Genomic DNA, 19,672 nt, shown 5'->3' on the forward strand with positions numbered 1-19,672 from the left:
AAACTTTAGGGTTAGGGTTGTGCTAGGTTTAGGGTTGTGCTAGGGTTGTGCTAGGGTTTGGGTTAATGTTGGACTAGGGTTAGGGTTGGGCTAGGGTTGGGGTTAGGGTTGGGGTTAGGGTTGGGCTAGGGTTGGGGTTAGGGTTGGGATAGGGTTGGGCTAGGGTTAGGGTTGGGCTAGGGTTAGGGTTGGGCTAGGGTTAGGATTGGGCTAAGGTTAGGCTAAGGTTAGGTTTAGGCTAGGGTTAGGGTTGGGCTAAGGTTCGGGTTGGGGTTGGGATTTTTTCAGAAGTAAAGAAAAAAAAAATGACGACGATATGGCGACTAGTGAGCTCAAGTACTCGCTACTTGAGTTTGCATCGGGTGCTTGGGTATACACCGAGTATAGTGGGTGCTCGAGTGAGATGCTCGATTCTCCTCCCCAAATGGTTTGCAGCTGTTATACAGCCAAAAAAAAACTTGCGGGGATTGCCTGCCATGCAGGAGCGATCTCCGCATATTTTTTTTTGGGTGTCTAATAAAAAAACATGCGGGGCAGGGACTCGAGCATGTCACTTGAGCACCCGCAATACTTGGTGCATACCCTAGTACCTGATGCAAACTCAAATAGCGAGCACTTGCACTCAAGACTAATGACAACTTATTCAATATGATGACCTAATGTTAGCAAATTCTGTGTCGTACCTCTGGGTTCAAAATGTTCACTATACCCCTTGATAAAAACCTGGAGGGGTGTAGCTTCCAAAAAGGAATCACTGGGGGGAGGGTGGCGTGGTTTCCACTATTTAGGCACATCAGGGACTCCCCAAACGCAACCTGTTACCCTTGTGAAAATGCAAAATTGGGGGGCTGAAAAACATTTTTGTTGAAAAAATGTGAAAATGTTATTTTCACGGTTCAATGCTATAAACTTCTGTGAAGCACCTGGGGGTTCAGAGTGCTCACCACAAATCTAGATAAGTTCCCTAAGGGGTCTAGTTTCCAAAATGGTGTCACTTGTGGGGGGTTTCCACTGTTTAGGCACATCAGGGGCTCCCCAAACGTAACATGGCGTCCGCTAATTATTCAAGCAAATTTTACATTCAAAAAGTCAAATGGCGCTCCTTCCCTTCCGAACCCTGCCGTTCGCCCAAACAGTGGTTTTCCCCCACATATGGGGTATCAGCTTACTCAGGAGAAATTGCACAACAAACTGCATGGTGCAATTTCTCCTGTTACCCTTATGAAAATGCAAAATTGGGGGCTGAAAACATTTTTGTTGAAAAAATGTGAAAATTTTATTTTTACGGCTCAATGTTATCAACTTCTGTGAAGCACCTGGGGGTTCAAGGTGCTCACCACACATCTAGATAAGTTCCCTAAGGGGTCTAGTTTCCTAAATGGGGTCACTTGTTGGGAGTTTCCACTGTTTAGGCACATCAGGGGCTCCCCAAACGCAACATGGTGTCCGCTAATTATTCAAGCAAATTTTACATTCAAAAAGTCAAATGGCGCTCCTTCCCTTCCAAACCCTGCCGTGCGCCCAAACAGTGTTTTTTCCTCACATATTGGGTATCTGCGTGCTCAGGGGAAATTGCACAACTAATTTTTGTTTCCATTTTTTCCTGTTACCCCTGCGAAAATAAAAAACATTTGGGTCTAATTAACAATTTTGTGAAAAAAGGTAAATGTTCATTTTTTTCTTCCACATTCCAAAATTTCCTGTGAAGCATGTGAAGGGTTAATAAACTTCTTGAATGTGGTTTTGAGCACCTTGAGGGGTGAAGTTTTTAGAATGGTGTCACTTTTGGGTATTTCTGTCATAAAGGCCCCTCAAAGTCACATAAAATGTGATGTGGGCTCTAAAAAAATGTTTTTGTAAATTTTGTTGTTAAAATGAGAAATCGCTGGTCAACTTTTAACCCTTATAGCTCCCTACTAAAAAAAAAATGTTGTTCCAAAATTGTGCTGATGTAAAGTAGACATGTGGGAAATGTTATTTATTAACTATTGTGTGACATATCTCTTTGATTTAAGGGCATAAAAATTTAAATTTTGAAAATTGCAAAATTTTCAAAATTTTTGCCAAATTTCTGATTTTTTCACAAATAAACGCAAGAGATATCGAAGAAATTTTACCACTATCATGAAGTACAATATGTCACGAAAAAAGATTCTTAGAATCTGGGGAATCCGTTGAAGCGTTCCAGAGTAATTACCTCATAAAATGACAGTGGTCAGAATTGCAAAAATTGGCCTGATCATTAACGCGCAAACCACCCTCTGGCGTAAAAGGGTTAACAAAGAAAAATCCAACTGCCACAGTCGACTTAGAAGGTCTAATGTGACCAGCAGCCAGGCTAGTCTGTATGTACTCCTCCAAGGCCTTTCTTTCAGGGATAGTCAGATTAAACAAGCGACTCTTGGGAAGAGTAGCTCCCGGAACAAACTAAATGGCGCAATCATAATCCCTATGAGGTAAAACTTGTGTCTCCTCCTCCTAAAAAACCCTCCAAAAATCTTGAATAGGTACACGTAATTCCCCTTTTTCCACAGCCGCAATGTGACCATTACAACATTTATCATAGCACTTCGGACTCCAAGACTTTATCATATTTGTAGACCAGTCCAGCAAAGAATTGTGCAGTTTTAAGCAAGGCAAAACCTAGAACGACCGGAAAGGGTAAATTATTTAATACAACCAAGTCCAAAACTTCTTGGAGACGTCCATTGATAGTGAGAGGAAATGCAGCAACCTTGTGAGTAATACATTTCAAGGGAGTGTTATCAATAGCAAACACAGAAATAGATGATGACAAAGGTTTGGATTTCAATTTAAGTTTTTCCAAAAACCTTTTATCAATCACATTAAGTGTTGAACCACAATCCACAATTACCTGAAATTCAATCAAATTTTCCTGCAAAGTAGTACTCCCTGAAAGAAATACTCCTGCAGAGCGTAATCAAGCTATATGGGCGTACCTGACCTTTTTTTTTTCTTTACTTAAACGAAGCTCACAATACTGAATCAAATGGTCAGCTTTACCACAATAAAGACACAATCCCTCGGCGAACCTCCGGTCTCTTTCCTGAGAGGGGAGAGACTTTGCCCTAACCTCCATCGGTTCTCAGCCGTCTGAACAGATTTTCTGGGGGCTAGAACCTGGCATTATAGGAGTCTTTACCTCATTCTGCCTAAATCTCAGCCTCCTATCCACACAAACAGCTAATTGCATGGCATCCTGCAGAGTCTCAGGTGCGGGGAATGCAATTAGCAAATCCTTAACCCTTTCACTCAGACCAGCAAGAAATAGACATTTCAGAGCAGGATCATTCCATTTGACTTCTGAAGCCCATCTTCTAAAGTGTGTGCAATAATTTTCAACATCACCTGACCCCTGATTCAGACGCCTGAGTTCTACCTCAGCAGATGAGATGCGATCAGGATCGTCATATAATAGACCCATAGCAGAAAAAAATAATTCTACAGACCTTAAGCATGGATCATTAGGTTGGAGAGAAAAGGCCCACCCCTGTGGTTCATTGCGCAAAAGTGACATAATAAAACCAACGCGCTGTGATTCATTCCCAGAGGACCATGTTCTCAAACGAAAATATAACAAACAAGCATTTTTAAAGGAAAAAAAATCTTGCTGTTTACCATTAAAAACATCAGGCAGTCCTACCTTGGGTACCACAAAATGTGCTCCAGAACAGCTACTCACGTGTTGCTGGAGCTCGGCCACCTCCAGAGACAATCCCTGCAAGCGTTGAGCCAAAACTTGGACGGAAGCCATACTGATCCCCGAATTTCTTTCCTTTTGTTTCTTTGGGCTGAACTTACTGTTATGATCTGCAACAAGCACTAAGGAAAGAAAGGGGAAAGCTATCCCTACAGTAAGACTAAGCTGAATCCCTACGATGTAGCGGGCTGCCTGTTCTTTGTGAACAGACCCGCCTTAGTCCTCGGCTAGTCTGAACGAAGACCTATAGCATAAGGGGAGGGGTCCCTAAAAGAATTAAGGACTTGAACAAAAATGGGACACCTCCTAAACCGATAAGTTGTTGCAGAACACAAAAAGATAAACTGACCAAAGGTAATAGAGGTCCCAGAAGGACCAAGCGAACTGACAGAGAAAGGCACCGAAGCACCTCGCTAGCAAAACAGTCAAACAACACTGAAGCCCAGCACAGCCAAAAGGGCGGAGCTGGAATATAAAGGCAGATGGTCACGTGAACGCAAAACACAAGATGGAAAAAACAAACAGGAGGTATCTAACAAGTGATAAGCAAACATGCTCACCACTACTCGGTACTCGCCGAGCATCACTGTGCTCGACATGCTTGCGATTATTTCCGGGTTGCTCGGGCTGGAGCTCGGGACTCCTCCCTGCATGTTTGGCGCTATTTAGATGGTCAAACAACATGCAGGGATTGCTTGGCACACACTGTAATGCCGTAGCCATGTTGGTTGTGGCATTAAAGTGACTGACTGACCGCATAGCATCTTCGGGTCTATTTAAGGCCCGTTGACGCTATGCTTGTCACAGTTTACCCCGGAAACAGGCAGAGTAAGGAGAGCTGCTGCTTTCCCTACTCTGCCTACTCAGCAGTAGTTCTAATTGCCCTCCCCCCCCCCATAAAAAAAAGAAAAAAAAGTAAATAATTGTCGGGGTCGCAGAAGAGCAGATCTCACAACTTTCCAGCCATTACGTAGTAATTTTTCTCCTGCTGAAGTCGTAGATCCTCTTTCATTGCCCCATAAACTGTGATGCCAACAAAAGTGCCCCCAAAAACAGTCGGATACCCCCATGTGAATTCCTCCACATGCACAGTATAATGATGCTACTGTACCCACCTCAACTCCCAGGGTAAAGTATGCTGACCCCAAAACAGTTTGATCCCCCAACTATGACCACCACACAGCCCTCCATCCAGTATAATGGGCCTATATACAGTATAATGGCCCCGCACAAACCTTCAGACTCCACAGAGTATAGTGCACTCGCCATGGTCCTCCACACAATATAATGCACTCCCCATGGTCCTCCACACAGTATAATGCACTCCCAATGGTCCTCCACACAGTATATTGCACTGCCCATGGTCCTGTATGCAGTAGATTGTAGCCCCCCATAGAGTAAAGATGCAGCCCCCACCATAGGGTAAAAATGCAGCCCCCACCATAGGATAAAATGCAGCCCCAGTCCTCCAGTATTATCAGTACTCACTGATCAAACAGTCCCTCACTACCTTCAAGTCCACACTCACTGTAGCAAAACACACATATTTCTCATCTCTCATATCCTCCCTGTCTCACAACCCCAAACAACTATTCAACACCTTCAAATCTCTCCCTCATCCCCCAGTGACTCCTCCCTCTCCTCTAATTTCAGCTGAAGACTTTGCCTCATTCTTCAAGCAGAAGATTAACACCATGAGAAAAAGCTTTTGCCTAATGTTCCCACAGCCAGAGCCAGGCTGGAGTACCTGGGACCCACCAGGAAAAAAAATCAATCTTGGGGCCCACCATCACCATGCAGTTACCGTATATAAGAATAACATAAGTCCACAAACTCTTTCAAAATGAATCAACTTTATTAACCAATAAATAACCAATATAATGAATAAATAACACACTAAAGAAACACTCCTGGCAAAAGAGGAACAATGTTATCTTATTCACATCAGTGTGTGATAAAGTGCCATAACAGAACAATAACAATAAATACTTTCAAGGTACATTCTCTTAAAATATGAGTGCCACAAATTGAACCGGCATCTATCTAGCAACCCAGCTGCCAGCATCATTGTAGCAGCACCAAACTTGGCCCACTGGGAAAACTTAAAGAATTCTGTAAGCATTTTGGAAGTTTGTATTGCACGTTTTCCTCTCCTCTATAATACAATACCATTCAATTGTTAGTGAAAGGCCCAAAACAACAAATAAACACACACTAACAGTCATTCAGCAGCAAAATTACAAAAGTTTTTTTTCAGAACAGAAGATGACATTGCATACGTATTAATAATGTATCATAGTCTAAGTTCCTTGAAATGTCATACTCAATGTTCAACAGAAGGAGTGACTCTAAAAGCTCCTGTGCAATCGAAGACCTCAGACGATTTTTTACTATTTTCATCTTTGAGAACACTCTTTCACATGAAACCTGGGTGCAAGCAAGTGTAAGAAGTGTCTTGTAAACTGCAAAAATGTTTGTGTAAGCAGCAGAATGTAAATTGCAGTCATATAAAAGCCTGTAGTAGCAGGAAAGACAGTTTTTTTGCGGGACGAGTTGTACTTTCAGATGCAATAATTTATTTTACCATATAGTGTACAGGGAAATGGGAACAAAAGTTCTAAGTGCAGTAAAATTGCAAAAAAAGTGCAATTACACATTTGTTTATTGGGTTTTTTAGTCACCATGTTCACTATATGGTAAAACCAACGTGATAGTGTCATGCCTCGGGTCAGTATGTGTTCGTAGTTACCAAACATGTATACCTTTACTGGTATCTAAGTGGTGAAAACAAATTCACAAGTTTGAAAAAAAAAATCACACTTTTCGCGCAATGTTCTGCGCATCGTAGTGTTCTCATTTTTTTTGATCTGGGGCTGTGTGACAGCTTATTTTTTGCGTCTTGAGCTGATGTGCATCTCTGCTGCTGTGTAGTTGTGGCGCCCCTGCGGGATCAGTCGCCACAGAGGTACTGCATCTCACCCAGAAGTGTGGTATCTCACTCTCAGGTAAGGATGGAGTACTGCCAGGGACCCTAACAGCTGCATCCAACACATTCCACTTCAGTGGGGGTAGGGCGAGATTGCTCCTAAGGGAGAGCACAGTCCCTGGTCCCTAGCTGAAAGGTGGAACTATGTAGTGGTTGTGGGTGGAGGACGTAGTTCAGGGGAGCACAGGAAAGGAAGTGATATAAAAGAGGGAACCATCTTGGGAAGTGAGTTCAGCCAGTCAGAGGAGGAAAGTAAGGGGAGCAGAGGCTCTGCAGGAGTTCTGCTCTGGAGGCGGGCCTAGTGAGAGGCCCAGGACTGAGAGAGGAGAGGGAGCAGGAGAAAGGCTCCAGGAACAGAAGGGATCCCAGGGGTGCGGGCAGTGCTGGAGGCCACCCGTACGCCCGAATCTGCCAGGCGGTGGAGGGATCGAGCCGCAGAGGGGACCGGCCCCTAAACTAGTGGAGAACTACAAGGCTCAGCTAGTAACCGGAGGCTGCTGTACTTGTAAGGTGCAGTGGCCACATCCGCAATTATATCGCTGAGAAGGTGGCCACAGAGGGTCCAGGGGACTGCAGGTCGCCCGACAAGACCCGAGGCTACCGGATTGGGACACTGATTGCGAGGTGCAGGGCAGGAGGGCGAGAGCCAGCGCAGGAAGATGACTGAGGAAGGCACATAGAAAGGGGTCCTGTCAGGCACTCTTGAACCACCTGAGGGATTGCTGAACCCCTGCCTGGTGAACGCAGCATGACATGGGAGGTTGTAGTCCAGAACCTGTAACCTGAGGAACTTAATAACTGTGAGTAAACTTGGAAGACTGCACCCCACTGTCTCTGTGATTATTATCTGCGCCATCACCCCTGCACTACAGCACCCAGCACAACCTATAACATCTACACTGCACTGGAGCTAAGCTCTACCAGTGGAGAGCCACACCAGCTTTGCTGCACTAACATCAGCTCCAGAGGACCTGCTCCGCAGCGGCGGCTCCCTTTAGCCGCATACCACAGGTGGCGTCACAAACTTTATATATAAATTATAATCACCTGTAAATAATATTCCCCTTTTTACTGACTGCCCTGGGTCACGGACCGGGTCGCCGCCACTGTGACATCTCCCCTAGCAACGACCGGCCCGGCACCAAGTACCCCACGGCCCAGGGGGCGCGTCATAGTAGTCACACACAGGGAGAGGCTAAACATCCAAGTATTTAATATGTATTGCAAATAAAGAAAGTTCCTATTCTTAATATCCGAAAAAACAAATGACTGACAAAAATCCACTATACCTAGAGAAATACCGCCACACCATGACCAGAACACATACCACCACATAGTGATCAAATACTACCAAGTACAAGGTATATATACTGCCACACCATGAGAAGACCACATACTACCACCACATACATCCTGTCCGAATAATACCACATACAAGGGACAAATACCGCCACGCCATGACCATAGCACATAATGGCACCAGATAGTGACTGATAATGAAAATGTAAAAAAGCTCTGTATATAGAGTCAGTGTACAGATAATGTAGAGATTATCAGTGACATTATACACAGGAGCTCTGTGTATAGTGTGAGTGTAGAGGTAATACAGTTATCACCAGTGACATTATGCACAGGAGCTCTGTATATAGTGTCAGTGTGTGTGTATAGGTAATACAGTGATCACCAGTGACATTACACACAGGACCTCTGTATATAGTGTCAGTGTGTGTGTATAGGTAATACAGTGATCACCAGTGACATTACACACAGGAGCTCTGTATATAGTGTCAGTGTGTGTGTATAGGTAATACACATACTCACCAGTGATATCTCCAGGTGAAGTTCTTTATCTGCAGACCGATATATCACATCTTCTATGCAGGACTTATCTCTGCAGAAAATAACATAGTTAGATATAACTGATTACTTCCAGAGCCCAATCCACACTTTTCCCAAGATTTCTATGTAACATCCCTGGCGGCGTGCTTGCATAGTGCACCACCTCCCACTATGCAAGACCGCAATCTTACCTGTCAGTCCAGCCTGCAAACCTTGCTCCAGTTCATGCTGTATGTGACGCGCCCCTGGGCCTTCTGTGTCGTGCGGCATCGCGTGCACGGGGGCTTACCCGGAGCCGGATCAGATGGGGGTAGTAGTCTCGTGGCGGTGACCCGGTCCGTGCCCAGGGAGTCAAACTAAGTGGCAGTCTATGGCAGTAGATGTTAACTTGGATGTCGACTACGCCACCCGTTGAGTGCGGCTTTGCAGCCGCCGCTGCAGAACAGTCCGCTGAGGCCGGTGGTATGGGTGCAGCGATGATGTTATAACCCCCAACGGGAGGGGTATGGCCTCAGGGCAGCAGGTGAAGATGATGGGGGTTGTGACGGTACAGTAAGAAGAGTCAGAGTCAGGAGATGCAGTTTCAGGGTTTTTACTCACGGGTGTTCTCTCAGTCACTCTGGCCTTGAGTGACCACCCGAGCCGTGCTGCGTCCACCAGGTCCTGGACTCGACTAACCCCCAGGCAGTTCTGGAGCGTGGTCCTGAGCTCCCTTCTCTCTCTCTCTGTCTCTGGCCGTTCCCACCAGGGATCCACCTTTGGCCGGCTCCCTCGGGTCTCCTGCTGGTGATACCTCCTCTGGGTTCCCTGACCCTATACTTGGTGTGCCTTTCTGGTGGATTTGGTGAGGGTCGTGGCAAATCTTGACCACGACCTCCGGTTCCTGGCTGAGGATAAGTGGCCTCCACCAGTTCGGGTTCCGGTACCCGTGTCCGCCAACCCTTCACCCTTTTTGGTCTGATTCTGGGTTCTTAGGGTTCCCTCTGGTCTTCCACTCTGGGCCTTTCTTTCTCCTCTCTCCTCTGCAGGCTTGGCTCTGGAGCTGGGCCCAACTGGAGCCACAGCTCCCAGTCAGCCCTCCTGGCTGAGCTCCTCTGCTCTGCTCCTCCTCAGGCTGAACTCAACCCTCTTCTAAGATGGTGCCCACCTTATATACTCCCTCTATGTGTGAGCCCAGGTGACTAGCACCCAATGAGCTCCTAGCTTTACCCAGAGTACTCCCCCTATCTGCCCCTACACTACTGGGATGTTCCACCCCCCTCCCACTCCAGCCAGGGACAGACACTGTCGTACCTGCACATATACTTGGTGGGAGTAACGTAGTTCTGTCCCCCGGAAATGGGATGTATGTAGTGCATGCAGCCTACTGAGCTCAGTCCCACACTCCATCCTTACCCGGGAGTGGAATACCACACCTCTGGAGTGAGGTGCAATACCCCTGTAGCAGCCGAGTCCTCAGGGTGCTACATTCCCCCCTGGTAAATCACAGCACGTCCTCGGGCTGTAAAAGAATAAAATATCCAAAAACATACAATTTTTTTCAAAACATACAAGAACATATCAAATATTAAACATTATCAGATTTAAACAAGATAAACTTTTTCTTTCATATAAAACTCTTTCATAATAATGTTCTTTGAGTTACTGGCCACTGTGCGCTTGTGACCAGGTAGAAGTGCAACAGTCAGTTCAAGAACAACAGTTTCCTATAAAACCAGTAGGGGGCGCCTTAGAAAGCGCAACTATATACAAGGGGAGGTGGCCGCTCTCAGTCCTCGGCCAGTGGGGAAAAGGAATGGCTGTTCACAGTCCTCAGCCTGTTAAGGGATAGGGGACACACGGGTTTAAGTTCACACTTGTCCCAACGGGGAACATATTTAAATTAGCAGCAGTTCTTATACCCTTACGTATAACTATGTACAGTTCTTTTTTTACCGTACTCTAATAACGGCGTCCTCCTGATGCTTCCTCCCTGTATTCTTCAGACCCGTCCGGGTCCTCTTGCTCCTCCTGACACCTCAGCTCTTCCTCCGTCAACCGGTGTACATGAAGGGCATAGGGTCCTTTGGCACATTGGTGCCGGGTAAAGGTGACCTCATCACCCAGGTATAGGTCACGACCTCTGTGTCCCTCCAGGGGCTCATCCAGGGGTCTTTCTTTCCGGAGTCGGGGATGGTAGTACTCCGGTGACCACTCAAAGGGCTGCCCATCCGGGCAAATATGCTGGGCTAACAAGTCTTCACCCAGGTGCGGCACTGTGGAGGTTGAGGGCGCGGTGGTGGTAGCGGCGCCCGGGTTCACCAGGCCTTGCGACCAGGCCTGGGGCACCCTGAAGGTGAAGGGCACCGTGAAGACGGCGGCGCCCGGGTGTACTTGACTTTGCGACCAGGCCGGTGGCTCGGTAGAGGGCGCTGTTGGTACTGCGGCGCCCGGGGGTACTCGGCCCTGCGACCAGGCCGGTGGCGTCTCCTGCTTGGCCGCGCTCAGGGTTGAGGCGCGTGACGTCACAAGAGGCGTGGCCGCGGCTCCTGCTTGAGGCCTAGTCTGGAACGGTAGCGGTGCGGCAACGGGCACGATCGGTGGGATTTCGGGCTCTGCGACGGGGAGCGGGGGTAGGCTTACGGTGGCTGGGCTTGGGGTAGTGACGTCCCCTTTACTTGCCTCCGTCTCTTCAGCTCCCTCTGCGGCGTCGTCTCCGGCCTCCGTCCCTTCTGCATCCTCTTCAGGGGCAGGCGTGCTCCTCGTTGCGGGTGGTGTGCTTCGCTGGCGGGTTCCAGCCTGCTGGGCCATCTCCCTGCACCACTCCGTCAGCGTTTCTTGCTGCACCTGGGCCATCCTCCGTGCGAGGCCCTCCAGCGCGGTCTGTGCACGCTCCCGGTCTCGGGGGAGCTGTGCCAGGATCTCCACCAGGTCTTGTGGAGTGGTAGCTTGCAACAGGCTCCTGACCACAGGGTCGGTGCTGCCTGACTCTCCCTCCATCTCCGGGTACAGTTTCTCCAGACTCCTCCAGGCTGCACCCATCTTCTCTGTTTTGTTCTGTATCCGCCCCCATTGAGGGCGGTCCTGGGGCAACTTGGTGATTGTCAGTTCCAGGGGCAGACCCCCCACGCTGATGGACATCTCAATCATTGCAGTCTCTGCGGGTGGGGGCGGTCTTCGTTTTTGGCGCCATTCTTGGTCCTGGCCCACGATGGGAGGTGGCCTCTTGCCACCCTCTGGCACGCCCATAATGGCGTCCGCTCTGCCAGGGCGGGAAATCTTCTCAAATGGCGGGAACCACTTCCCAAAGGCGGGAAACTCTGTGGATGGCGGGAAAAGACTGCAGATGGCGGGCAAACGGCGGGAAACGATCCGAGATGGCGTCCGATGGCGGGGACCCTCCAGAATTGGCAGGAGACTTCTTTTTACGGTAAATATGAACTTTTCTTCAGGCACGCAGTACCCGGTGGTTGCGGGCACGTTATCCTGCCGACTACGCCAAAAGTTGACGCGCCCCTGGGCCTTCTGTGTCGTGCGGCATCGCGTGCACGGGGGCTTACCCGGAGCCGGATCAGATGGGGGTAGTAGTCTCGTGGTGGTGACCCGGTCCGTGCCCAGGGAGTCAAACTAAGTGGCAGTCTATGGCAGTAGATGTTAACTTGGATGTCGACTACGCCACCCGTTGAGTGCGGCTTTGCAGCCGCCGCTGCAGAACAGTCCGCTGAGGCCGGTGGTATGGGTGCAGCGATGATGTAATAACCCCCAACGGGAGGGGTATGGCCTCAGGGCAGCAGGTGAAGATGATGGGGGTTGTGACGGTACAGTAAGAAGAGTCAGAGTCAGGAGATGCAGTTTCAGGGTTTTTACTCACGGGTGTTCTCTCAGTCACTCTGGCCTTGAGTGACCACCCGAGCCGTGCTGCGTCCACCAGGTCCTGGACTCGGCTAACCCCCAGGCAGTTCCGGAGCGTGGTCCTGAGCTCCCTTCTCTCTCTCTCTGTCTCTGGCCGTTCCCACCAGGGATCCACCTTTGGCCGGCTCCCTCGGGTCTCTTGGTGGTCAAACCTCCTCTGGGTTCCCTGACCCTATACTTGGTGTGCCTTTCTGGTGGATTTGGTGAGGGTCGTGGCAAATCTTGACCACGACCTCCGGTTCCTGGCTGAGGATAAGTGGCCTCCACCAGTTCGGGTTCCGGTACCCGTGTCCGCCAACCCTTCACCCTTTTTGGTCTGATTCTGGGTTCTTAGGGTTCCCTCTGGTCTTCCACTCTGGGCCTTTCTTTCTCCTCTCTCCTCTGCAGGCTTGGCTCTGGAGCTGGGCCCAACTGGAGCCACAGCTCCCAGTCAGCCCTCCTGGCTGAGCTCCTCTGCTCTGCTCCTCCTCAGGCTGAACTCGACCCTCTTCTAAGATGGTGCCCACCTTATATACTCCCTCTATGTGTGAGCCCAGGTGACTAGCACCCAATGAGCTCCTAGCTTTACCCAGAGTACTCCCCTTATCTGCCCCTACACTACTGGGATGTTCCACCCCCCTCCCACTCCAGCCAGGGACAGACGCTGTCGTACCTGCACATATACTTGGTGGGAGTACCGTAGTTCTGTCCCCCGGAAATGGGATGTATGTAGTGCATGCAGCCTACTGAGCTCAGTCCCACACTCCATCCTTACCCGGGAGTGGAATACCACACCTCTGGAGTGAGGTGCAATACCCCTGTAGCAGCCGAGTCCTCAGGGTGCTACATATGCATGTCTCTTGACTGACTGCTTAGGGCGGTGGCCCGGTTACTTCCTGATTCTTATAGCTGCTGTGGGCGCACCCCTAATGCGTCTCCAACCTATTGCTGTGAGTCACTGGAATTTAAACCCCCTCCACCCAGAAGGCGGGGCCTGAGCAACACCTTCACTCAGTTTGTCTTTGCAACTGAATTGCCAGGTCCTGTCCTGTATCTTGTCTGTTTCCGCCACTCTGGGGGCTGCATACCCAGACCTGATATCTCTGACTTCTAGTCTGTTTCCGCCACTCTGGGGGCTGCATACCCAGACCTGATATCTCTGACTTCTAGTCTGTTTCCGCCACTCTGGGGGCTGTATACCCAGGCCTGTTAACTGTGACTTCTAGTCTGTTTCCGCCACTCTGGGGGCTGTATACCCAGGCTCGTTCTTGTATCTCATTGCAGTAGCAGTTCCTGTCTGAACTGTATCCTAGCCTGTTACCTGTTTGTCTCTATGTCCGTACCTTCCCTTTTCCTGCAGTATCTGAACCTGCACCTAACTCCTACTCGTTGTCTCTGTACTTCTGTTTGTAAGTTTTGTGTCCACTCGCTACTTCATAGTAAGTACCTTGTGTGTATCTGGTTCGGCTTGTCCCTTCTCCCTTCCTCCGTATCTTCTTCCTGTGTTCTAGCCATCTTCCTGTGTTTTCCAGTCTGTTCCATGTGAAGAGAGCCCTGTCCTCTCTGCCTGCACCTTCAGCCCTCTCTGCTCTGACTTGCTCACCGCGCCAGCAGTTTCTCTCTGCACTGCCTTGTGCACCGCACCTGCGGTTTCGCTCTGCTCAGCCTTGTCCACCACACCTGTGGTTTCGCTCTGCTTTACCTCGTCGACCGCACCTGCGGTTTCGCTCTGCTCTGCCTTGTCCACCGCTCCGGCGGTTCCTTTCTGCTCTGCTTTGTCCACCGTTCCGGCGGTTCCGCTCTGCTCTGCCTTGCCCACCGCACCTGCGGTTTTTGCTCCGCTCTGCTTGCTCACCGCACCAGCAGTTCCTCTCTGCTCTGCCTTGTCCTCCGCTCCGGCAGTTTCGCCTTGCTCTGCTTGACTACCGCATCTGCGGCTCTGAACCTGTCTCCCAGTCTGTACTGGACCCTATCCAGCCTGTGCTCCAACCTGCTAGTACCTCCCTGTCTGCACTCCAGCCGTGCTTGCCAGTGCCCACCTGTCTGCATACCAGCCGTGCTTGGCAGTGCCCACCTGTCTGCATACCAGCCGTGCTTGCCAGTGCCCACCTGTCTGCATACCAGCCGTACTTGTGAGTACCCACCTGTCTGCATACCAGCCGTACTTGCCAATACCCACCTGTCTGCATACCGGCCGTGCTTACCAGTATCCACCTGTCTGCATACCAGCCGTGCCTGCCAATACCCACCTGCCTGTATGCCAGTCTAACCTGCCCGTTCCTGCATTCCCCGGTGTGGGTCAATAACTGTGACCGGGTCTGACCTGGAGTAGCACCTGGTCCCTCTGCTCGGTCCCTCCTTGGTTCACAGAGTCGACTAAGTCGCCGTGCAACGTTGGTCGGATCGGGTTGATACTTAGTTATGCCCCCCCAGGCACTCCTCGGTTCATGGTACAGTGGGATCACTAATCACGCTCTCGCCAGTCAGTCCAGGCGCGAGCGTAACATTCTACACTGCATGAAATGACAAAAAAAAACATAGTGCCGCACTACACAGTAACAGTGCTCCAGTGTCATTCTGTGCCTGCTCATCTCTGTCAGCAGACATATTTGTCTGATGTCAAAGATGTAGCAGAGCTGAAGACAGAGGACCTATGGATTACGTTGGAGTGAGGATTTTTCTTTATTAAAGATGGAGTCCCTAAATGTGTTTTATTTTTAATAAAAAAAAAATTCTGTCTTTTTTTTTTCTGTTTACTAGAAATTCATGGTGGCTATGTCTAATTTGGCGTGACACCATGAATTTCGGGCTTAGTACCAGCTGATAATACAAAGCAGGGCTGGTAATAACCCTATTATTACCCAGGGTGCCACTCACCACCAGGGCCGCTGGAAAAGCCGGGTAAATCACCTGGAAATGGTGCTATGATGAATGCACCATTTTCAGGGGTGGCTGCAGGCAGCGATTTTCAGCGTGGGGGCCAAGAACGCTTGGGCCTTACCATGCTGAAAATCCCAGCCCCCAGCTGCCTTGTTTTATCTGGCTGGTGATCAACATATGTCGGGAGCTGGGCAATGGGCATGATTATCAAATAATATATACCTGACAGGAGCCCATAGATTCTGCTGGCTCCAATAATATATACCTTACAGGAGCCCATTGATTCTGCTGCCTCGATTAATATATACCTGACAGGAGCCCATAGATTCTGCTGCCTCCAATAATATATACCTGACAGGAGCCCATAGATTCTGCTGGCTCCAATAATATATACCTGATAGGAGCCCATAGATTCTGCTGGCTCCAATAATATATACCTGACAGGAGCCCATACATTCTGCTGCCTCGAATAATATATACCTGACTGGAGCCCAAACATTCTGCTGCCTCGAATAATATATACCTGACAGGAGCCCATAGATTCTGCTGCCTCCAATAATATATACCTGACAGGAGCCCATGCATTCTCCTGCCTCCAATAATATATACCTGAAAGTAGCCCATAGATTCTGCTGCCTCCAATAATAAATACCTGACAGGAGCCCATAGATTCTGCTGCCTCGAATAATATATACCTGACAGGAGCCCATAGATTCTGCTGCCTCCAATAATATATACCTGTCAGGAGCCCATAGGTTCTGCTCCCTCCAATAATATCGTTAACAATCCCGAAAAGTTTGAAGAATAGGAAGCATTTAAGGAAACCAGGATGAATGAACACAGAACTTAAACACATGCTAAAAAGAAAGAAAGAAATGTTTATCATATGGAAAGAGGGAGGCATATCCATAGAAGATTATAATGCAGTCTGCAGATTCTGTAGGGCACGTATCAGGTTAGCTAAAGCTGACAATGAATTAAGGCTTGCAAGAGATGTCAAAAGCAATAAAAAAGGATTTTGGGGGTATGTCAAAAGTAAAAGAAAAGTCAAAGATGCTTTAGGATTTTTACAGGATGAAAATGGTGAAATGGTAAGAAAGGATGTTGAGAAGGCCGAACTTTTTAATTCCTATTTTGCATCTGTTTTCTCTCATAAAGAAAATGTAACATCAACTGATCTTCATTGTCCTATTAAAGGAAAAGAAGAATCCAAGTTATCTGTAAACAGAGAGATTGTGAAGGAATATTTAGCTAACATAAATGAGTTCAAGTCTCCAGGTCCAGACGAATTACACCCCAGAGTACTGAAGGAGATCGTTGAAGAAATTTTAGATCCACTCTCCATAATCTTTGAAAATTCTTGGAGAACAGGAGAAGTCCCAGAAGACTGGAGAAGAGCAAATGTTGTTCCTTTCTTCAAAAAATGGAAGAAGGTGGACCCAGGGAACTATAGGCCGGTAAGTCTGACTTCTATACCAGGAAAGATCTTTGACAAATTATTAAACACCATGTATGTAAGTACCTGGATAAGAATGAAGTGATTAACCAGAGTCAGCATGGGTTTGTAACTAACAAGTCATTTCTGACAAACTTAATTTCCTTCTATGACAGAATCACTGACTGGATGGATCAGGGAAATGCTGTAAATATAGTATATCTTGACTTCAGCAAAGCATTTGACAAAGTATCTCACACCATCCTTATTGAAAAAATTACCAAGTATGGAATGGACAAGGCAACTGTTAGGTGGATTCATAACTGGCTTAGTGATCGGACTCAAAGAGTGGTCGTAAATGGCTTCACATCCAGTTGGATGAATGTCTCAAGTGGGGTACCACAGGGCTCTGTCCTGGGGCCTGTATTGTTCAACATCTTTATCAATGATTTAGATGAAGGAATTGAGGGTAAACTGATTAAATTTGCTGATGACACAAAGCTAGGAAGGATAGCTAATACTTGAGAAGAGAGAGAGAGGATTTCAAAAGACCTAAATAAACTGGAGCATTGGGCAGTAACTAACAGTATGGTTTTTAACAGGGAAAAATGCAAAGTACTACATCTGGGCAATAAAAATGAAAAAAGCATGTTCAAAATGGGAGGGATAGAGCTAAGCAACAGTACATGTGAAAAAGACTTAGGTATACTAATAGATCATAGACTTAACATGAGTCAACAGTGTGATGCAGCAGCAATAAAGTGAAATACAATTCTGGGATGTATTAACACAAGCATACAGTCTAGATCACGTGAAGTCGTTATCGGACTTTACTTTTCTTTGGTCAGACCTCATCTGGAATACTGCGTCCAGTTTTGGGCACCACATTTTAAAAAAGACATCGACAAACTGGAGCAAGTTCAGAGAAGAGCGACCAGAATGATGACCGGTCTGCAAACCATGTCCTATGAGGAATGGTTACAGGATTTGGGAATGTTTAGCTTGCAAAAAAGAAGACTGAGAGGAGACTTAATAGCTGTCTACAAATATCTCAAGGGCTGTCACATTGTAGAAGGATCATCTTTATTCTCATTTGCACAAGGAAAGACAAGAAGCAATGGGATGAAACTGATTGGGAGGAGACACAGATTAGATATTCGAAAAAACTTTTTAACAGTGAGGGTGATCAATGAGTGGAACAGGCTGCCACGAGAGGTGGTGAGTTCCCCTTCAATGGACGTCTTCAAACAGAGGCTGGACAGATATCTGTCTGAGATGATTTAGTGAATCCTGCTTTGAGAAGGGGGTTGGACCAGATGACCCAGGAGGTCCCCTCCAACCCTACCATTCTATGAATATATACCTGACAGGAGCCCATAGATTCTTCTGGCTCCAATAATATATACCTGACAGGAGCCCATAGATTCTGCTGGCTCCAATAATAAATACCTGACAGAAGCCCAAACATTCTGCAGGCTCCAATAATATATACCTGACAGGAGCCCATACATTCTCCTGCCTACAATAATATATACCTGACAGGAGCCCATAGATTCTCCTGCCTCCAATAATATATACTTGGTAGAAGCCCATACATTCTGCTGGCTCTAATAATATATACCTGACAGGAGCCCATAGATTCTGCTACCTCCAATATTATGTACCTGACAGGAGCCCATACATTCTGCTGCCTCCAATAATATATAACTGACTGGACCCTTACATTCTGCTGCCTCTGTAGCGCCCCGAGGGTTCGGCCGCTACAGGGGTATTGCACCTCTGCCAGAGGTGTGATATTCCATTCCCGGGTAAGGATGGAGTATGGACCAGGGCTCAGTTGCTGCATGCATCACACACACCCCATTTCCGATGGACAGCTCAACGGTGCTCCCATTTATACAGTAATGCAGGCACGACAGACCATGTCCCTAGCTGGAGTGGGGAGGGGGGAGGAAAACCCAGTGATGGAGCAGAAGGGGACGGTTTCTGAGCATAGGTAGGAGCTCATTGGGTGCTGGTCACCTGAGCTCACACTAGAGGGGAGGTATAAAAGGTGGGCACAATCTTAGTTCTGGGTGAAGTACGGTGAGAGGAGAAGACAGGGAGCGGAGGCTCTGTAGGAGCTCTGCTCAAAGGCAGGCCTAGGGTGAAGGCCGGAGCCTGGCAGGAGAAGTATGCCTGGAGAAGAGGCCGAGGGAAGGAGGAGAAGAAGGAACAGGAAAGGAGGAGAAGTGACAGAGAAACAGAAGGACTCAGAAACAAGGAGGCAGAAGGGACCCTAAGGACCAACGTGAAATCGGGTGACGGGTCAGGCAAGAAAAGGGTATCGGATCCCAAATTGGTGGAGGTAAATTATCCCTCAGCCCAGAACCGGAGGTTGTGATCATCACTTGGTGCAACCCCCTGCTAAACCTTGGTAGGAAGGCACCATATAGGATAGCGGGAAACGGGGCCCACGTTTACCCGCATAGATCCGCGGCAGCTGGACAAAAGCTTGGTCACTGGTGGGGCACGAGCCAGAGGAAGGATAGAAGGGAGTCCTGTGCCATACTCCTGAATTACCTGGGGGTTGACCGAGCCCCTCACCTGGTGGACGCAGCACGGCTCGGGCAGTCATTACCGGCGGAAATGACTTGGAGTATACGAACTGTGAGTAAAAGACCCTGGACTGCAACACGTTGTCTTTGCATTTCTTGCCGCGCCAGCACTACCGGTGCTGGGAAGTCCTGCACTTCAATCCCCACCATTTGCGCTCACTACCCTGAGGCTACACTCTTTCCGTGGGGAGTTATACTACCTCAGCTGCACACACCATCAGCCTCAGTGGACTGCCTTGCAGCGGCGGTTCATAATAGCCGCAATCCACTGGTGGCGTAGTCGGACATTACCTAAAACATACAAAAGGCTGCCACTGGTCTGACCACCCTGAGCCACGGGACCG

This window comes from Phyllobates terribilis, unplaced genomic scaffold (assembly GCF_046119375.1).
Source record: "Phyllobates terribilis strain yellow unplaced genomic scaffold, ASM4611937v1 Scaffold_9__5_contigs__length_417890890, whole genome shotgun sequence".
Classification (NCBI taxonomy): Eukaryota; Metazoa; Chordata; class Amphibia; order Anura; family Dendrobatidae; genus Phyllobates; species Phyllobates terribilis.